At 39.4% G+C, this 22,820-nt stretch overlaps 1 protein-coding gene across 2 annotated transcripts in view; it reads left to right on the forward strand.

Moving 5' to 3' along the window:
• Nucleotides 1-4,963: 4,963 nt before the first annotated feature.
• Nucleotides 4,964-22,820, forward strand: part of USF3 (upstream transcription factor family member 3) — a 43,898-nt gene continuing 26,041 nt past the window's right edge. For both annotated transcript variants that reach the window (XM_060150594.1, XM_060150593.1), the window contains exon 1: nt 4,964-5,145. The gene's annotated coding sequence lies outside the window, so the exon portion shown is untranslated. The remainder of the gene's footprint in view (nt 5,146-22,820) is intronic.

Raw genomic sequence — 22,820 nt, forward strand, 5'->3', positions numbered from 1 at the left:
CAATCGTATATCCAGCTATTAAAATTAGAAATTTAATAACATTTACAATAGCATAAACATATGATATTTAGAGATAAATTTAGCAAAATATATGCAAGACCTGTATACATAAAGCTATAAAACACTCCTCAGAGAAAAATTTAAAAGACCCAAATAAATGGAGAGAACACATTCATGAATCCAAAGACTCAATATTGTTGTAATTTCTTCCCAAATTGAATTATAAATCCCACTCAAAATTTTAGCAGACTTTTTTTTTTTTCTTCTTGACAAGCTTAGGTCTATATGGAAATGCAAAAGACCTAGAATAGTTAAGACAATTTTTTAAAGAACAAGAAAATTGGAGGACTTACATACACTACCTGACTTCAAGACTTACAAAGCTGCAGTGAATTAAAAAAAAAAAGTGATTAAAACTGTGGTATTGGTGTCAAGATCAATAAATAGATCAATGGAACAGAATAGAGTCCAGAAATAACAACCACACATATATGGTCAACTGATTTTTGCCCAGGGTACAAAGACATCTCAGTGGAAGAAGGATGGTTGTTACAGTTGGTGCTTGAGTACTTCCCTGGTGGTCCAGTGGTTAGGACTCCATGTTTCCATTGCAGGGGGCACGAGTTGTGTTCAATAACTGGTTGGGGAAGTTCCACATGCTGTGCTGTGCAGCCAGAAAGAAAAACAAAAAAACCACAATTGGTGCTTGAAAAACTGGACTTCCCAATACAAAAGAATTTTTCATCCATAGTTCTGTGATATACAGCAATTTAAAATGCACCGTGGATCTAAATATAAAACATGAAACTACAATACTTCTAGAAGAAAAATAGAAAAATCTGTGTGACTTTGTGTTAGTCAAAGATTTCTTAGATATGACCCCATAAGCATAATTCATAAAAGCCATAATTGATAAATTGGACTTAAAATTAAGAACAACTATTTGAAAAACAGGAGAATGAAAAGACAACCCAGAACTGGGAGAATATATTGTATATCACATATCTGATAAAGGCTATGTAGTCAGAATCCATAAAGAACTCTTAAAACCCCATAAATAACAAATGACCCAATAAAAATGGGCAAAAGCTTTAAACAGAACTTCATAAAAGATATACAAATGGCTAATAAGTACATGAAAAATGCTCAGTATCATTAGTCATTATGGAAATGCAAATTAAGGTCACAAGGAAATACCTCTATACACCTATTAGAATGACTAAAATTTTAAAAGATTGACCATATTAAATGTTGATAAGGCTATGGTACAATTCAGATCCTCAGAGTCTACTAGTGAAAATATAAAATAGTATAACAACTTTGGGAAACAATATGGCAGTTGTTTAAAAAATGTACACTTAGCACCTGACTCAGCCATTCCACTGGATATTTACCAAATTGTTACCCAAGGAAAATGAAAGCAAATGTCCATGCAAAAATTTATACACAAATGTTCTAGCATCTTTATTTGTAATAGTCAAAAATTGCAAACAATCTAACTGTCCACCAACGTGAATATATATGATATATCCATATGATGGAATACTACTTAGCAACAAAAGCTAATGAATTATTGATACAACAAAGTGGATGAACCTCTCCCTCCCCCGCCCATGCTGAATGAAAGAAGATAGACAAAAAAAAAAAAGTATAAACAGAAAGATTCCATTTATTTACAATTCTAGAAAATGAAACGAATGTAGTGACAGAAAGCAGATTAGTGGTTGCCTGGAGAACAGGATGAGGGCAAGAGGAAGGAGTGAATAAGGAGGATGAGGAAAACTGAGGGCAGGCTAGATATGTTCATATTTTATTGTGGAGATGGTTTCACAGGTGCTTAGAAACTTCAAAACCTGCCATGTTGTACATTTTAAATATGTTCAGTTTATTGAAGATTCCTTAAAAAAGTGATCTTGGTTTTGTCCCCCTCCCCCCCAGGATACTAGGTGAAAATATTTGCACAACATATATCTGAGAAAGAACTTTTATCCAGAGGGTACAAAGAGCTTTTACAACTCAATAACTAGACAAGCATCCTGCTTTTAAAATGGGCTAAAGATTTGAACACTTTACCAAATAAGATGTGTATCTGTCCAATAAACATGGAACATATGCTCAACACCAGTAGTAATTAGTGAAGTGCAAATTAAAATCACAAGAGACCACTTCACGCTCACCATAGGGCTACAATGAAAAGGACTGACCATATCAAAGGTTGGCGATGTGGAGTACCTGGAATCCGCATATATTGCTGTTGACAATGCGAAATACTACAACCATCCTGGAAAACAATTGACCGTTCGCTTGTACCGCTGCCATTCATTTCCGAAAGCTTCTAAAAAGAACACGCAAGCTTGGAGCCTCTCTAGCCCTCCACGCATCTGGGGATAGGGGCCCAGCGTGAGCCCCCCGCGGGCCTGGCATCCTGCGACGCGAGGCGCCCGGAGGTTGGGTAGAAGAAGGGCGCGCGCACCCCCATTCTCGTGCCCCACCTGGCTCCGCACGCAGGGGTCCCCTGCGAGGAGGCACACTCTGCGCGGCCCCTCTTCTGGGAGCAGGGAGGTGTTGGGTAGAGTAGAGCCCAGAGAGACCCTCCGTCCCCTAGTCTTTCATCCCCAGGAACAGGAAAAAAGAGGTGTCAGGAAATGAAACTGGGGAGGCAAGCAAGGGGCTTGTAAGTCATGCAGAGAGTCTTTTAGAGCCACTGAAGGATCTTAAGTACGTGGGTGAAAATCATATTTACTCCAGCGGTGTGAAGAATGGATTTGGCCTAGAGGCAGGGAGACCAGTTTCACTTGGCCACCATATTTTATTATCAGTGTAGGTACTATAAGCACATGTCAGCTAGCCGGGAATTGGACTGGTGCGATATTCTGATGTCATCCTCTCATCTAGAGCCGTAAACCAACGTTGAATAGGCAAAGTCAACGAAGAGATCTATGATTGGGACTTGGGTTTCAGTCGGGAATGAGGATTAAATTAAAAAGCGAACATTCAGACCTTTCTGTTGTTGCTGTTGTTGTTGTTAATTTTTTATTGAAGTATGGCTGATTTACAATGTTTTCCATTATAGCTTATTACAAGATATTGAATATGGTTCCCTGTAGTATACAGTAGGTCCTCGTTGTTTTTTAATATAGTTTGTATCTGTTAATCCCAAATTCCCAATTTACCACCCCCACCTTTTATCAAATAGAAATTTAACATTTCTACACTGTGCCAGAAAGGTATTCATGTATGTTTTCAATGGTGGTCCAACAACTGTTTCCAATGGTGGTCTTAACAACTGTTTTCTGAACTGTCAAAACTATTTGTGTTATTTTACTTTAGGCTCGACGCATTGCACTTCCTTGGAAAATCATACATACCCGAGATACGATGTTTATTAACCAGAATAATTTTTAACAAGAATACCTTATATTCTGATCACAATGGAAATTATTTCCTACAGCTGGACATACTAACTAATACCATACAATTTCAGGCGCTATATTAGCATTACTATTAGGCTCTGAATCCTAGGGTCTTATCTGCAGCTTTGATTTGGGTATGCTAAATGCATTCAGAGGCTAGAACTTTATATGCTGAGATGCAAGAGTTAAAGAAAATTTCCAGGCTGTTTATCATGCCATAGTTTACAAGTAACACTAAAGGCCTTCTGTTTCATCATAGCTTTTAAACTGCTGTACAAACATAAGGTGTGGTTACTGTTTAACTTTACACCTTTTCCCAATACAAGGTCAGCTTCCTCTGTACACAGGCTCAGGTAATTCCCACTATGCCATGCCCTGTGTGCACCTTCTGGAAGTTGCCTGGTCTAGCCCCTGGACATGTAAGATCTGGGACATTTCCGAACCTGGTGGTGGAAGCGCTTGGAAATCTTTCATCACCACTAGGTGGAGGACACCTGTTTCAGGGGAGAAGGGGTTACGAAATAGGAAGTAAAACCAGGAAAAGGGAGTTGTGACCACGGTTCCAGGGCCCCAAACCCATCTTGGAATTAGCGGACCCTCAGGTCTCCATGCCATCACCCGCGGCTCTGTACCTCCCAGATCTAGGTCTATAAGAACCCAAGCTTGAAGTTCCAAATCCCATCCCCGAATGTCACATATTCGCTTCCCCCAGCTAGGAGGCCCCCAGGACATTTCTGAACACTGTCATCTCCAGTTCGCAGGAATCCGCCTTTGTGGCTAATGAAAAATGACAGATGACCACAGCCAACAAATCTGAGCAGCGTCAGGTCGGCAACGATCTTCCAGTGAAATGGCAGCCGGAGACGTCTGCAATCTCTTTTTTCTTCCCCACCTCCTGTGTTACAGAGGCATCATCCCTCCTTCCTGCCCTCTAGGCTAAGAGGATCTCTCTAATCGTTTCTGAAAGCCTTCCGTGCCCTCCTCCTTTCCAGTTTTTCCACTTCCAAACTCCTACCGAAGACGTGTGAAGCAGAACAGAGACCATGATACAAAGAAGTTTCTTAAAACACCTCCTTTTCTAGGTTCTCAAGGCGTCCCCTTTAACGAACCAGGCCCACCTCTTTCCCATTCACCTACTGGCTTTCCGTCCTGCCCATCACTCTACCTTTAAGAATATTTCCTGTTCCTTCAACCCAACTTGCACACCTCCGCCCCCCGGCCCTCCTCATTGGGCTGCCAGAGGCCCGTTCACTCTTCACTTTTCCCTCCACCTCCTCCCGCCCTCTAGCAGAGCGCAACGGCGTCTCGAGTTCTGATCGGCTACCACAGCAGCCTCCCCGGGATCGGATTGGTGCCATGAGTGGCAGAGGCGGGACCGCGGTGCACCCAGGATAGGCTGTTAGCTAGGCGAGCGGCGGCCGCGGGAGGGGCGGGGGGAGGGGTCGGGAGGGGCGGGGGGAGGGGGGCTGGGAAAGTTGAGGCCGTGCTGCCGCCGGGTCTCCGGCCTTGAAGGCTCGGGCTCGCAGCTGCGGCAGTGGCCGCAGGAAGAGGCGGCGGGGGCGGGGGGAGAGGAGGGCCTGGGCCCGCGCTCCCCCAGCCCCAGAGGAGCAAGCGGCGGCCGCAGACTGAGAGATTCGCCCGGGCGGTCGGACAACCCTGTGGAACCCGCTTGGGATCATGACCCAGGCTGGGGTCGCCGCCGCCGCCGCGGCCGAGCCCACGCAGCCCCGGGGTGAGTGACTGCTGGAGGGGGCCGCTGACAGCCGGGGCGGGGGGCGGGGGCCGGGGCTGCGGGGGCGGCTCCGGGGGGCGGCTCCGGGCTCTGCTCCACCCACCCCTTCCCCGCTCCCGGAGGCGAGGGCTGCGCAAAGTGTGTCTTCCTCCTGGGGACCCCTGCGTGCGGAGCCTAGTGGGGCGCGAGCGCCGAAGGTGCGCGCACCCCTCTTCTCCCCGACCTCCCGGCGCCCGCGTTCCCTGGTGCCAGGCCCGTGGGGGGATCGCGCTGTGTACCGACCCCCGACATGCGCGCGGGGCGAGAAGGGCTCCACGCTGCCCCGAGTGCATAAAGAGCTGGGCATTCAGGTTCATACCGGATGGCCTTTGCCCGCCTCCTTCACCTTTTCCTGTTTCCTTCATTCCCTCTTCTTTCCTTGCCCTCCGATTTTCCTTCGGACCCACTGGTCAGACTCCTGTGACTTGCTTTTTAACTCTGACATCTGTGTCGGAGAGTTAGGCTTGCGTCTTCTTTTTAGAAGCCTTTCTTTTCCTTTCTGAATAGAAACGATTCTCCCATACCCGCTGGCCCCTTCCCCCTCCCCCCACTACGGTTACAGTGGGATATGGTCCTTCGAATTTATTAACTTTATCTGGAGATAAGAGAATGCATAAACCTATATGTGGGATCCCAGCTGATGACTTCCAGCTTACGTTCTCATGCTGTTTTTACTATTAAGTAGATATATTGACCTAACACCACACAAAACTAGACAGTTGTGGGTAACTTAAGTTTGCGGAAAAAAGAGAGTTGCTTATCAAAGTACAGATTTCTTGAATAAACCCTTCCGCGAGTAACAGATTCTGAAGCATATTTGTACCTTTGCTTTTTCTTAAAAAGCAATCAAACAAGCTTTTTGCTTTTTTGAAGGATCTGCTTTTTGAAGGATCAACAGGCTGTCATGCACTCTAATCACTTTGATGACTTTTTCCTCCTACACAGGACGCGTGTTTAATGTAGTACAGAGTTGCTGTATGGGATACATTTGGTGTTTCCCTTTATTTGTGAAGTACGTTAAAAGCAATTGTTACAAAATAAGCAAAATACTTCGTAATCATTGCACTAATGAAACCAGGAACAGTATCGTGTCTCAGGAACAGTGTAAAGAAGAACTTAATCTCACGTTTTGCTCTAATCTAAGCAGTATGACTTTTTTATACATAGGTATTACATTCTCTCTATATTTAAAAAAGAAGTTTTATAAAATCCAGATATGCATGCAGCCTAGAACATTCTTTGGAATAAAAGCACCTCATTGCAGGGATTCAAGGGCAGCATAGGATTGAAATGCTATAAATAAAATTCCATGAATTTTATTTCATGGAAATAAAATTCTAAAGTTGCAGACTGTGCAGTCAGTGAAATAGGCAGGTAAGAGAAATTGATCTGCTGTTTTCCTATTTTCAGACCTTAGCATTGTCAACAAGGGAAAAGAAACATAAGAAAACTGAGAATGTTTAACTCAAGTTAGGAGATAGGCGTCAACAGGCAATCAACTCAAAATTGTTGCTTATAAACAGAGACTGAATCAAGCTTGGGTCTTAACCATATCTTTCATGTCTTACCTTTTTATCCTCTAACCCAGTGGTTCTCAGTCTGGACTATACAGTAGAATTATCTTATGTACTTTTACATTTTAATGCCCAGACTGCTTGCCCCAGAGAGTCTCTTACTTTTGATGTGGGGTTAACCTCAGCTGTAGGTGTAGTTTTTAAAGTTCCCCAGGTGTTTCAATTCAGCAGTCAGGGTTGAGAACTACTGTGTCTAGAGCAATGTCCAATCCACTAGGCTTGCCTTCCAGGCTCTTCTAAATTAGGCCTTCACTCATGTGTCCAGCTTCCCCCCCCCACCCCGCTACTTCCCAGCATGAGCCTCCTTGTGGTCCCACAGATATGCAGTTCAGATCCCTGCTTTTGTTAATGACATTGGTCTTTCTCAGCATATGGATGCCCCTCCCTGTGTGCCCTCTCCCCAGTGACAACAGTTCTAACCCTAAACTTTAATGAAGGTTTTCCTGGACAGCCCTTTCTCTTTAGTGATTGGCTCCCTTTGAACTTTTAATCCGCATATTGTTTAAAAGACTCCCTTTGTGGTTACATCATGTAGTGGTTTAACTTTCTTTTTCTTTAATACATTTATTTATAACTTCTTTTGTATATGTGTTTCATTATTCTCAAACTTAACGGCAAGGAGTATTTTATTTTGCGCTCTTCTACAATAGTTTGCTCTAGGTTGGATTGATTTGCTTTGAAACCTCCCCACTCTGCTTGCAACCATAGTTTCAGGTTTGATTCCATCCCAGATGTTTCTGTCGTGGTAGCTTCCTCACACCTTAACTCACATTGAATTCATGTATGGATGTCAGTTTCTTCCATGTATTTTCCTGACTTCTTCAGTAGGTTGATGATTTTCTGTGGCCCCATAACAGCTTGTACTTATTTCTGTGTTAACACTAATCACATTGCCGTTGAGTATGTGTTTATCCACCTTCTCCATGAGCCTGCTACCCCTAGAGCATCCACATTGAGAGCTCCAGGAGGTATGATTCACACTGTATTCTTAAATACCATTGCAGCATGTGGAGCTAGAACCCCGTGAACATAGCAACTGTGTTCTCTTCATCTTTGTACTTCTGGGACCTAACATAGCACTTATTAGTAGGCACTCAAAAAATGTTTGTGAAATGAGTAAATGACTGTTGTATTATGTATTATGCAAAGATAACCATATACATCTTTAGCATAGGTTGATTTGGCATTAACTGATTTCACTATTAAATATTTTTATGTCCTAGACTCCTATTATGGATTTATTAGGGATTAGTGGAATTTAAGTAATTATGGTTATGATAGATCGCTTAAACATGTAATCATCCTTCCAACATGCATGGAAATATATGCCTTGAGTCTTTTATTCTGAGCTCTGGAAGTCGACTCTTGTTATCTGTAAAATATTTGTGGAACTCTAAGAGAAAAGCTGTTAACTGTTCAATTAGATAATTTTTCTTTTTCTCATTAAATTTTCCATACGGGTACAATTGCACTACTTCAGAAGTCCAGATCTTTTAATTAGATCAGTAGGGCATAATAAATTGCTCCTATTAATGTGCTAATATCCTGTTTTTAATTCAGTTCATCAAGTATTTATTGAGTGCTTACCACGTGTCCAAATACTCTTAGGTGCTAAAGAGAATACAGAAGTAGTAAATGGTGTGGACTCAGCTCTCAAGAAATTTTTAGACTTATTGGGAGGATTGGAGAGCATCATATCAAATAAGGGACTGAACACAATATTCATTAGCTAATTTAAACGTAAGTACTCAAAATTGATGATGCAGTGATTAATACCATGTAAAATTAAGAAAGACCAGATATTCCTTCAATAGACATTTATTATTCCCGTACTGAGTACTAGTTGTTGAGCATACAAATATGGAAGATGTGGTGTCTACCATTTAGAAGCTTACGGTCTAGTGGGAATAGCCAATAAGCATATAGAGTGTATTTCCTGTTAAGATATTGTGGAGTATGTATTATGTCAGGATGTTTGGGACTAACCTGTAGGGATCAGAGAAAGTTTCAAAGAGGATAATTAGGAGTTCCCAGTTGGAAAGTTGATATGAGCATTCCAAACACAGTGATAGGTGCAAAGGCATGGAGATGAGAGAGGGCATTTCTTGATTAAGGAGCTACAAGTAGATTGTCATGGTAGAAAGTGGTATGTTAAAGAGCATGGACTTTGGGGTCAGACATGTGTAGTCAGACATGCAAACTTTTATTCCTGAGAGGTCTGAGCCCTGGCAGACCTTGTCTGTGTAATGTAGCAGTAGTGTGGTAATTTTGCTGCTAGTATTAGTAAATAGAGGTGCCCCAGGGTTCTCCCGGTTCCCACCTATGCACCCTGTGACTTCCCTTTTGTCTATTACCTGGCTGCATGAGGAGCCCCAGACAGCCTTCCCTCCAAATTAATGAAGCCATTATTGGGTCCCTTGGCAAAAGCGGTCTCCCCTTAGCTACTATGATTTCTTAAACAGCAGAAGCCTGTAGTGAAGGTGACAGGGAGAAGAAATTTGTAGTGTAACCATGAGAGGTACCACTTCTACCTCAACTCCACTTGCAGGATCAATTTCTCTTTGGTTAGAGCAGCAGAAATTGTCTTTGGCTAACCTAAGCAAAAAAGGGGGATTTATGGATAGATACTGGTAAGTTCATGGAAGTGAAGGAAGGTAGAATAATGAAGCCTTGGGAAGACCAGAGAAAGCAGCTTCTAGGATCACATGGGTCTGTGGGGCTAACTCAGCCTCAGCCAGTTTTCCTCCTTGTGCACAGAGTCTTGTTGGTCAGCCCTGTGCCCACCCCAGAGGTGAGCCCATGTTTGATAGTCATATCAGACCTCAGGAATCAGACAGAGAAGCTGTCCAAAGGAAGAGCGAGGTGGTATTGCCAGAAGGCCACAACCAAGATATTTCCTACAGAGTTCATAGGATCTGGCAGTGTGGAGATCTTGATGTGTGAGCTTGTTGTAAACAGTTTTAGGAATAAAAGCCATGTAACAGGGAGTTGAAGAGTGAATGGGAAGTGAGGATGAAAGGACAGTGAGTATAAACTACTTGTTCAAGGAGCCCGATGGTGGGAAGGGAGAAGAGAATAGGAACATCTAGACTCTGTGGCAAGGTCAGAAAAGGAAAAAAAATTTTTTAATCTTTTAAATAGGAAAAAAATGAATAATATATTTTAATGTAAAAGCACTAATAGGGAAGGAGAAATTAATAATATATGAGAGAAAGGATATATTTTTGTAACAAAATTGCTAAGAAGTGGGAGTGGTAGAGTCCAGAACAAAGGTAGAAGGTTTAGTGTTAGCTGGAAATATTAGGGAAGGTTTTATAGAAGAGGACGTATTTGCACTGGGCTTTAAAGAGTTAGCAGGATTTGGATAAGCAGAGCAAAGTGGAAAGGTTGTGTCAGTGGGAAAATAGCATAGATTTAGCAAAAAATAAACTAGCTGATAAGGAGCACAGGGAAACATCTGTCTGAATTGGGAAGGAGGGAAGAGTAGATGATGTGATCAGCTATATAACCCTGCTCCTCTGTGTGTTGTACTAGGTAGAAATGGATGAGTGAGCCCTGCAATAAAGAAGGCAATGTGAGGTAGAGTCATGAAAGGTAGGACCCAAGAGTTTGGATTTGATACAGTAGATGTTGGAAAATGGTGCTGTAGATTCTGGAGCAGGACAGGCATGTGATAGGATACAGTGCAGTGGAAAGATGAATGAGACATTGGAGTATAAAACCACTGAAGAATAGGGAAAAGGCTGGGAGCAAGAAAGAACCAGACCTGTGTAAAATGGGGACTCATCTAAGGTGGTAGTAACAAACATGAGAAGAACATTGTGCAACAAATTGATAGGATTCGGTGAGAAGATCTGAAGGTTACTTTTGAGTTTAAAGCCATGTTAAAATTTTGGTGTCGTTGATAAAATGGAGAAATCGGAAATAGGTCTCTTAAGAGGCAAGGCCATTTGACATGTTGCACACAGACTCTTGTTTATTGGTTTTGAAATGAATTGCTCTGAAGAGAGCTTTGCCTAACCAAAGATTTGGAGTAAGATCAGTGTTGAAATGTGGCTTTATTGTAGAAAACATAACAGCTTTTACACAGAAACAATTTGAAACTTTGCAGGGGAAAAGCAAATAGAAAAAAAGCATTCAGCCTTGGAAGTCAAAGTGAGAGAAAGACGAGGATTCATGTTAGAGAAAGATGATGCATAATTGGAGAGAGGAAGACAGCCTGGGAGAGAGAATTTCAAGAAAAGGCAGAGATCAGCAGCCTCAAATCCTGCAGAGAGGAGAAGACCTTTGACTTGGTGAAAAATAGTCCCTGACCTCTAAGAAAGCAGTTTTGGCTAGCAGGAGCAATCAGAAGGCGTACTGCCACGGGCTTTAGAAGAGACTGGCCAGTGAAGGAAAGGTGAGACGTTTCATAGGAAAGGAGGAAAGAAACGGAATGATAGACAGAAAAGGCAGTAAATTCCAGTTTAATATGAGGAAACTCTGTATTTTGGAAACAAGAGAGAAATGGTTAAGGAGGGAATATAGTACTAAAGAGGAAAGAATCAAGTATAGAATCTCTCTCCACAGGTGGTGGAATTAGCTTTAGGATGTTCTGGTAGCCTGAAAGGACAGATGTATAGACAGAGGTCTATTATGATAAATGTAGGATCCAGTTAAGGAACGTGAACCAGATGACCTTCATCTTCCCAGTGAATTAGGGGGGAAATGGAAGAAAGGCAAGTGAAGTGTCTTTAGCTCTTGCTACATACCAGGCACTTTGCTTGATCCATTAAACGTATTATCATGTAAACTCCTAAGAGTTCTTTGAGGGGTTGGTGATAATCTCCCAATTTTAAATGTGAGGATACTAAGACTTCAAGGAATACTTATTTTTAAAAGCAAATAGCTAGTAAATGTCAACTTTGAGATTTGATCCTCAGTCTGATATCAAAGGCTAGTCTCACTCCACTCTACCATTCATTCATTAATGTCAGGTGAAGAATATGGGGAACTTGAGAGAATCTGTGTTACTGATTACAGTGGCCGTGCCTCACAATCACTTGAGGAGCTTTAAAAAGCTCCTGCCTGCACCTTACGGATTACCCACTGTATTAGTCAGGCTTCTCCAGAGAAACAATAGGATGTATGTCACAAGATGAGTCTGGAGCATCTTACAGTGCCAAAAAGTAAGAAAGTACTAAAGAGTGTTAACAGGAAATTTGAGGACATTTGAGGAGAAGACTACTACTTTTACAACTTAAATCCTTCAGAATGATCGGAGTAGTTTAATATAAGGGTGTTTTATTTGTATAATGAAAAAATCCAGTTAAATAACAAGAATAAGAAAATGGGAGAATAGGGCACATCCTTATTAGTGTTGAGAAGCTGGGAAAGGTGTCATCTAAAGACGAAAAACATTGAGGACTTTAGGAGAAATGAAAAGCATATAGGAGCAGCTTGGTGACAAACCTTATAGCATTGAGAAATCTGCAACCCGATACAGGCTTAAAGCAGAAACACTAGAAAAGTGAGTTTTGCCAACACAATTGTGGAAAACCCCAATTCTCAGAGACTTTGAAAAGTTGAGGTTGGTTGTCTTAGTCCATTTTGGTTGTTATAACGAAATACCATAGACTGGGTGGCTTATAAACAACTGAAATTTCTCTCTCACAGTTCTGGAGGCTGGGAGTCCAGATCAGGGTGCCAGCATGGTTGGATTCTGGTGAGGGCCTTCTTCTGAGTTGCAGACCGCCTGCTTCTTGCTGCATCCTCACGAGGTGGAAGGGGCAAGCGACTTCTCTGGGCCTTGTTTTATACGGGCACCAATCCCTCATGACCTAATCATCTCCTAAAGGTCCCACCTCTTAATACTGTCACTTTAGGGATTAGGATTTCAGCATATGAATTTGGGGGGGGGTGGGGAAAGCAAATATTCAGATGGTAACAATGGTCAAAAGGTAATTAGTTACTGGAGTTTAGAACAACTGTACTAGGCCTAATTAGGATAGCTAATTACAGTGTTTACTCTCGAGCTAAGCTACTAGAACTTATTTATATAAATTGGGTGTATCTCCATCTTGGGCTTGAGGGCCAGAGAGAGAATCAGGGTTATACCTCAGAGAACTTCTAAGTGCCCCTGTGAAAGTAGGGTTCCTTCCTTCAGAAGTTACCCATCTGGCTGCTCCCCTCCATCTCTGCATGATTCTCTGGATAGCCAGCACTCTCATAATCAGCATACACTTTCATGATGGGGAGAAGAGTGATATTCACGTATATTAAAGCAGTGGTTGTTAGTGGTGGATGCCCATTAAAAGCACCTAGGGAGCTTTTCTTTTCTTTTCTTTTCTTTTTTAAAAGATGATTTCTACAGTGCATCCAGAGTTGAGAACCACTGTGCTGGGGAAACCAACTTTAGCTATCAGTTCGATTAACCAAGACTCACTAAATATTTAAGGAAAATCAAGGGGGTGAAAGAGGGACACCAAGCTGAACAGAGGAATTGATTTTTGAGAAAACAAATTGAATATAATAGATAAAAGATAATATTTGTTATTCAAAAATAATCCTGAAAGATTTTAGGGAATATAATTTCCATAAAATAACAATGGGGTGCTATGAAAAAGAAACAAGAACAAGACAGTTTTTGGAAATTGAAAACATGTTTTCTGAAATAAAAACATTAATAGCAGGCTGAATAGCAGCATGTGTAATAGATGACTGAATTAATGAACTAGAAGATCAGACCAAGGAGTTCTTTCAAAATGTGGTACAAAAGAACAAAGAAGAAAACTATGAGCTGTTGGACATGAAATATATATCTAGGAGGAGAACTAATACTCTAGAACTGAAATTCTGCACAATTTCAGTAAGTCTTTGGCAGAGGGGAGATGGTGGGCATTTGGTGGGTAAGAATTAGAGTGTGTTAAAACTTCTGTAGTGGTAGAAGAGGAGACCATAGATACTGTTTTTAATAGGAAGAAAATTTGTTTAAATTTAATATTAGTATATCTTAAGTTATTGATATGTGATTCCTTTTCTGTCAGCTTTATCCTCTCAGCTTTGCTTTTCTTTGTGTGTCAGTTTCATCCTCATACTGGCTTCCCTCTTTTGCAAGATGTCTGCAAGTTCAGTATTTGGAATTACCTGCTTTCTCTTTAAATTGGAGAGAGAAAGGGCACAGCTACCCACATCATCAAAGAAAAGTCCTGAGCTTTGCTTTGATTGGATAGGTCAGAGACCAGTCACTGTTGTCAGAAAAAAAATCATTTGCCAAGACCTGCCAAGGCCTACTACTGAAGCACAAGGGCTGTGCTGGGGAGGGGTACATACCTAAGTGAGAATTGGGGAAGTTCATGGAGTGGAGAGGAGAAAATGTCTAACAAATGTCCGCTACAGTATGTTTCTTAAAATTGTTAAGGATATTTATGAATAGAATAGATATAGAAGGGAAGAAGATATTGAGGAAAATAAACAAAAAGCCAGCCAAGGAAAAGTAAAAACTTAGTGGAGGAGGGAAGAGAAAAAAAGTGAAATATGACCAAATGTAGCAATAGTTACAATAAATATGACTGTAATACATTCTCATTTTTTTTAAAAAAGCTCTTAAATTATGTAGAAACAAATCTCCAGATTTGTGTTATTTTAGACAAATATAAACAAAATAATGCAGAAAGGTTAAAAATAAAATACACACATACATACTCCAGGCAAATGTTGAATGGAAGAAAATGCATAGTAACTTGTTATCAAAATTTAATTCCAGACAACAAACATTTAATTAGTTGATAAAGATAAAATAGTTGATAAAACTTTATACCTAAGGAGCTAAAAATACACACTCTTCTCAAATACTCATATAACACTTAACAAAAATATATCATGTAACAGGGCTACACAGAAAATCTCAAATTCTGAAAATTGAAAATTTTTTATTGCCAGTTGTAATGCAAGGAAATAGTTCCTCTCTCTCTCTCTCTCTCTCTCTCTCTCTCTCTCTCTCTCTCTCTCTCTCTCTCTCTCTCTCTCACTCTCTCACTCTCTCACTCTCACTCTCTCACTCTCTCACACACACACGCACACACACACTCTTAACAAAAGTGGAACCAAAAAGAAGAAATATAACTTCTTGGAAAGCTTTTTACTTTACCTAAGTTTGAAGAGGATATAAAAGTTGAAATTACAAGGAAGAAAAAGTCAAGGTAATAAAAACAAGCAAATCATGGAAAAAAGAAATATAAATGATTTATAACATGTGAAAGGGTATTCAGCCTCATTAGTCCTCAAGGAGATGCAAGTTAAGCAATAATAAGATATTTTGTGTTGCTTTGGACTGAAAAATTTAAAAGATGTTGATTATACCCTTTTTTTGTCAGCATTGTTTTTAATAGCAAACAAAACAAAACAAAACCCAGAAGTAAAAAAGGAAGAGGGATAACAACATTGTAAATCAGCTATAACCCAATAAAAATTTTAAAAATAAAATAAAATAAATAAAAAAGAAAGAGGGATAAAGAGTATTCATCAGTGGGTAACAGCTAAATAAATGATGGCTCATCCATGTTACACAATGCTATGCAGGTATGAAAAAGAGTAAGTTAAATTGATATGTACTTACTGGAAAGATGTCCATAACGTATTTCTAAGTAAAAATAAAGCATATTTCAGAGTGACATAGAGCATGATTTAATTTTTATAAAAAAAGTTGTGCATGTGATAATGCATATATGTAAATAACTGTAGAAAGATCAAGAAAATTGATCTCAAATTTGATTACCAACTGGGAGAGGGTACAATGAATAGGTGGTAATGGGGACTTTGATTTTCCTCCTTGAAAAAAGGGATGTGGTTAGGGGTAATGTTTATTTTTTTGTTTTTCAGTATAGCATTTAAAAAATAATTTAATATTTAAGTGAAACTGTATACTATTTAGAAATTAATAACTTGAAAATATTACCTATCAAAATTTATGGGCTGTGGACAAAGATGTACCTTGAGGAAATATTATAGCCTTAAATGCGTTTATTAGAAAGACAAAAATTAATTCATAATGCATACATGTGGCAAAAATTAAAATTGCATTTGAAGATATACACTAGGTCTCCTGTGTACTGTGTCCCCCATTTCCCTTCCTCAAAGACAGTCCTTCCAGAGAAATTCTGTGCATCATTTATTAACATATGTTCTCCTCCCCATCCCAAAGGATAGGTATTCTATACAAGTTTACTTGTAACATTTATTTATTTATCGATATTTATTTATTTATTGACTTATTTGCTAGGGCTGCCATAACAAAATACACAGGCTGGATGGCTTAAGCAAGAAAAATTAATTTTCTTAAAGTTCTTGAGGCTCAAAATCCAAGATTAAGGTGTTAGCAGGTTTAGTTTCTTCTGAAGCCTCTCCTTGGCTTGTAGATGGTTGCTTTCTCCTCACGTGGTCCTCCCTATGTCTGTGTGGTCTGCATTCTAATCTCCTTTTCTTATACAGACACCAGTCATCTTGGATTAGGGCCTACCCTAATGACCCCATTTTAACTTAATTACCTCTTTAAAGATCCTATCCTCAAATACAGTCACATTCTGAAGTATTGGGCAGTAGGACTTCAACATGTGAATTTGGGGGAGATACAATACATAACAAATAAATAGGTAAATAAATAAATTTGACTATCAGTACATATAACTACATTGTATGGGTGGAGCTATTAGGTTGAGTGAGAGGCCCGCGTACCGCAAACAAAACAAAACAAAACCAAACCATTTTTTTATACAAACAGTTTACTTGTGTGGCTTAAAAATAAAAATTTAAAACTGCATTCAGCAAATTACTATGCCCTTGGCTTATTTCTTTTTCTTGAAATATAGTTTCACTCAACTGCCCAGTAAAAGCAGGACTTCATTATTTCATATTCTTATATATGTCATAGCATCTCAAGGTTGACATTTATGAAAACTCCATGACTGATTGCACCGAACATGATGGTGGGAGCCAATAGACATTGTTAAAGGACGTAATATTTCTTTAATGGCAGAGAAAATTAGAACTTCTGATAGCAGTTACAGAAAGCAGAAGACAACACAGCACACTCATAAACAGCTCCTCAAGTTCCCACCAAGATGGAAAGCAACTGCTGAAACCACATGCATAGAAGAAGGATTCTTTTGGGTGTGAAAAGCACCCCTGTGCTATTCCCACTATTAATACATATATGCCAGATTTCAAGATTTAATGAGTTGAACCCCGTAGACCAGGTAGGAGGTTATTAACCTAAAATGCTGGAAAAGATAAATGCAAATTGTAGCTCATCTAGCAAAATACAGAGAGCAAAGGTGCCTCAAAGCACTAAATAAGATGATAGCATACGTATATCCAAGATACTAAACATAAATGCTGTAATCACAATTTTGAATGACATGGAGAAATGCCCACCTTAAGTAAAAAACAGAACATAGCATTGCCTATGGCCTAACATTTTAATGACTGTGACCCAGACCAGGAATTAATGCTTAATTGCGTTGTAATTTCCATGGATCATATTCTAGTTCAGTAGTGTAAATCATTTTGATTGGAGAGGACTAAGGATTTATTATAGATCTCATATAAAGAAATGGAACATATTTTAAAATTGCATATCTACGTAGCCACTCTTAAAACATTTTAAGTAACTGTAAAATGCTTAGGAATGCGTTAAACAGCAGCAAGACAAATACCGAGATTGAGAAAAGATCTTTCTCAACCCATGGACAAATGATGTTTAAGCAATGTGCCATAAAATATTTTCAATTAAGACACTTTAATTCCAGCTTGAAATTTTTATAAGAATTAGGTTTTTCTCTTCATAGTATCTAAAGACACAATTAAAATTAACCTTTACCACTAATTTGCTTCTTGGTGGGAAGAAAATGCAACTTGCCACTGAAAGTTAAACTAAATCTTCTCTTAAGTAAATGCCAGTACTTTTTGGTGGCTTCACATTTTCCCTGTGTTAGGGAAATTGGGGATGACTGGTAACTAAGTAGAATTTTGAAATTATATGCTGAAAGAAAGCAGATGTACAAAGTGATGAAAAAGGTGAATGGGCAGAGTTTCAAATTACCCAAAGAGACTTCTATCAAACAGTTTTTTTTTTAACTGAAGATCTTAATTGAGACATAATTCACATACCATGAAGTTTACCATTTAAAGAGTAATTCGTTTTTAGTATGTTTATGGAGTTGTGCAACCATCACTGTTATCTAATTTTAGAACATTTCATCATCCCCCGAAGACCCCCCACCCCACCTTCCTCATTAGCATTCACTCCCCATCCTTCTCAACCCCTGGCAACTACTTTCTTTCTCTATGGGTTTACCTGTTACGGACATTTCTTATAAATGGAATAAATAAAGGTCACAATATGTGACATTTTGTGTCAGACTTCTTTCATTTAATATAATGTTTATAATATAAAGGATCACCCATGCTGTAGCATGTATCAGTACTTACATCTTTTTATTGCTGAACAATATTCCACCGTGTGGATATATCACAATTTATTTACTTGTCACTTGAGGACATTTCCCTTGTTCCAACTCTTAAACTATTATGAACATTGCTGCTACAGATATCCATGTACAAGTTTTTGTGTGAACATGTGTTTTCAATTCTCTTGGGTATATACCTAGGTGGAATTGCTGGATTATGTGGCAACTCTGTGTTTAACTATTTGAGGAACTGCCAGACTGTTTTCCAAAGTGACCACACCATTTTACATTCCCACCAGCAATGTATGAGGTAGTAGCACACTTCTGAATGTATACAATATATTTTTTCCAGCTTTATTGAGGTATGATTGACAAATAAAAATTATATATATTTAAGGTATATAACATAATGCTTTGATATAAGTGTACGTTGTGAAATGATTACCACAGTCAAGCTAATTAACACATCCGTCACCTCACATAGCTACCGTTTGTGGGGAGAACAATTAAGATTTTATCTCAGCAAATTTCAAATATACAATACCTTATATTAACTGTAGTCACCGTGCTGTACATTAGGTCTTCAGAACTTTCTCAGTGTATAACTGATTGTTTGTACACTTTGACCATTTCCTCCACCCCCTGGCCCCTGGTAACAACAATTTTACCCTCTGTTACTATGAGTTCGACTCTTTTAGTTTCCACATATAAGTGAGATCATACAGTGTTTGTTTGTCTGTGTCTGGGTTATTTCATTTAGCATAATGTCCTTCAGACTGATCCATGTTGTTACAAGTGTCAGGATTTCCCTTTTTTTAAGGCCAAATGATATATACATACAGATATATATATCACATACAATATACAAAATAATACATTCATATAGTACAGTATTTTCCTTACCTATTCATCTGTCAATGGACACTTAGGTTGTTTCCATATCTTGGCTACGGTGGATGATGCTGCAATGAATGGAGTACAGATATTTCTTTGAGATAGTGATTTATTTCCTTTGGATATATACCCAAAAGTGTGATGCTGGAACATATGGTAGTTCTATTTTTAATTTTTTGAGGAACCTCCATGCTGTTTTCCATAATGGCTGTACCAGTTTATGTTTCCACCAACAGTGCAAGAGGGTTCCCTTTTCTGCACACCCTCACCAACAGTCTTTCGACTTTTTGATAATAGCCATTCTAACAGGTGTGAAGTGAGATCTCTTTGTGGTTTTGATTTGCATTTACCTGATGATTAGATGTTGAGCATCTTTTCACATACCTGTTGGTCATTTGTATGTCTTCTTTGGAAATATATATTCTTCTTTGAATATATATATATATATATATATATATTTATTTATTTATTTATATGGACCATTTTAAAAGTCTTTATTGAATTTGTTACAGTAGTATTTCTGTTTTATGTTTTGATTTTCTGGCCACAAGGCATGTGGGATCTTAGCTCCCCAACCAGAGATCAAGCCTGCACCCCCTGCATTGGAAGATGAAGTCTTAAACCACCGGACTGCCAGGGAAATCCCTGAATATATACTTTTAAAAGAAACTTCAGGGAATTAAGTGGCAGTGACCTCGAAAGAGCCTTTTGCGATGCTGGTAACGTTCTATATATTGATCAGAGTTGTGGTTACATAGTTGTATTCATGTATAAAAATGCATGAGGAGTTCTCTGGCGGCCTAGTGGTTAGGATCACAGGCTTTCACTGCCGTGGCCTCCAAGAAAGCATGGAGCAGTGAACTTAAGTTAGTGACTTACTGTACGTAAGTTATATTACCAATAAAAAAGAAAAAATATCCTAACTGCATTGTCCTTTTTTCTATTTTACTGTAGACCGGGGGACTTCATTTTACTTCAGACCAGTGGTGCTAGGCTAGTTTCTTGGATTGCTATTCAAGAACCACTGATTTTAAGGTAAAATCTGAACACATTCATTAGGCATAGAAAATTCCTTTACAGTCTGGTCCAGGTTCTCTTTCTGCCCTCCACACCCCCGGCCCTCGGCAGTGAATGTGCGGAGTCCTAACCACTGGACCACCAGGGAATTCCCTAAATTCGCTTTTAAAAACTTTTTATTTTAAAAATAATTATAGACTCAAAGGAAGATACAAACACAGTACAAAGAGTCCATGTGCTCTTCACCCCGCTTCACCCAAAGGTGACATCTTTTATAAATGTAGGACAATACCAAAACCAGGAAGCTGACATTCATTAACCTATCTTTTAATTCATCTTTCACCTTTTAACTTATTTTTTACATTCCCCGTGTTGTCCAGTACAGTAGCCACTAGCCACAAGTAGCTATTTATATTACTTAAAAATATAGAAAATGAAAAATTTTATTCCATGGTGTCACTAGCCCCATTTCAAGCACTTAATAGCCACGTGTGACTAGTGGTGACCATATGGAAAGTAGATTTTCCACTGCACAAAGCTTTTTTGGAAAGCCCTGATCTAGACTGTATTCATCTTTATTTCTGCAATTGCTAGGCAGTGTACATACTCAATCCATACTTGAACAGTTGAGTCTAGACCTACCCTCTTTTACACATGAAAAAACTTAGGCCCTGGGTTATGGTAAATAAAATGGAATATAGCTATTGAGTAGCAAATCTGAGACAGAACTCAGGTTTCCTAAATCCAAGTTCACTGGTCTTTCCAAGTGGACCCTAATGTGTAAGCTCACCAATTTGTATCAGTTTTAGAGGAAGGAGTGTTAAAGTAATGTAATACTTTCTAACTTTGGGGTGTATAAGAATCAACAGGAAGCTTGTTAGAACTGCATATTTCTGGACCTCTCCCTCCCATGATTCTGATACATTAGGTTTGGGGTGGGGTGTAGGAATCTATATTTTAAACATAAGCTTAATCAAGACTGTGTGGTGATAATATAAGGATAGATCAGAATATAGAGCAACAGAATAGAGAGCCTAGAAACAGAACTGCACTGTTACAGATATTTGACTTTTAACAAAGATGCCATTGAAGAAAGGAAATCTTTTCAAGCAATGGTGTTGGAACAACTAAATATCTGTATGAAAAACAAAGAACTTTGACCCCTACCTCATGCCATAAATAATATGGATCATTGACCTAAATATTATAATTAATTAGTAATTAATTTATAATTATAAACTTTCTAGAAGCAACCATAGGAGAATATCTTTGGGATGGGTAAAGGTTTTTTGGCCAGGACACAAAGAGAAATAATCGTAAAAGAAAAAATTGAGGGGCTTCCCTGGTGGCGCAGTGGTTGAGAGTCCGCCTGCCGATGCAGGGGACACGGGTTTGTGCCCCGATCCGGGAGGATCCCACATGCTGTGGAGCTGCTGGGTCTGTGAGCCATGGCCGTTGAGCCTGCGCGTCCGGAGCCTGTGCTCCACAACGGGAGAGGCCACAGCAGTGAGAGGCCCGCGTACCGCAAAAAAAAAAAAAAAAAAAAAAAAAAAATGGTAAGAAAAAGTGATGTTATATTTCATCAAGAATTTTGCTCACCAAAAGGCACATTTAAGAAAATACATAGGCAGGGACTTCCCTGGCAGTCTAGTGGTTAAGACTCCTTGCTTCCTGTGCAGGGGGCGCAGGTTCCATCCCTGGGTGGGGAACTAAGGTCCCACGTGCCCTTAGTTGGAGGTGGAGCCAAAAAATCAATCAAATCAAATCAAATCAGAGAATCAATGAACTTGAAGAGAGAAAAAAAGAAAATAAGAAAAAGCATAGGCAAGCCACGTAATAGGAGAAAGTGTTTGCAAAATATATTTCAGACAAAGGACAGGTGTCCAGAAGATATATCAGTTAATAACTCAGAATATATAAAGACTTCCTATAAATCAATAATAAAAAGATAAACAGTCCAATTAAAAAACTGGTTAAAGATATGAACACACAAAAGAAGATCTACAAATGGTCTTAATAGGCACATAAAAAGCATTCAAGGGAATTCCGTGGCGGTCCAGTGGTTCGGACACTACGCTTCCACTGCAGGGGGCATGGGCTGGATCCCTGGTTGGGGAACTAAGATGCCGCAAGGTGCGTGATGCAGCAAAAAAAAAAGAGCATTCAATATCATTAGTCATGAAGAAGTGCAAATTAAACTATAATGGGATACCGCTATATACTCACCAGCATGGCTGAAATTAACAGGCTGACAAAACCCAGTACTGGCGAGGCTGTGGAGCAACGAGCAATTCTTCTACATCGTGGGCGGTGCAAAATGGTACTACCACTCTGGAGAAAGTGTGACATCTCTTGGGTAAATACCTAGGAGTGGAACTTAAGGGGACGTGATAAACAATTATACTTGTAGGTATTTACCAAGAGAAATGAAAGACTGTATCCACAAAGAGACTTACACAACAGTGTTCTTGGGTAGCAGCTTTATTCATAGTAGCCAAAACATGGAAACAATCCAGGTGGCCATGAACAGAAAAATGAATGAACAAATTGGGTTATAAATTCACACACAATTATATATTCATACTCAGGAGTAAAGAGGAACAAACTACAAATGAATTTTAACATGTTGAGTAAAAGTTTGAAACAGTAGCATTCTCAGTTAATACATTATAAAGCTCTGTGGTGAAAAAAATGAGAAGGCTGGTCA

This window comes from Lagenorhynchus albirostris, chromosome 5 (assembly GCF_949774975.1).
Source record: "Lagenorhynchus albirostris chromosome 5, mLagAlb1.1, whole genome shotgun sequence".
In the NCBI taxonomy this organism is placed as follows: domain Eukaryota; kingdom Metazoa; phylum Chordata; class Mammalia; order Artiodactyla; family Delphinidae; genus Lagenorhynchus; species Lagenorhynchus albirostris.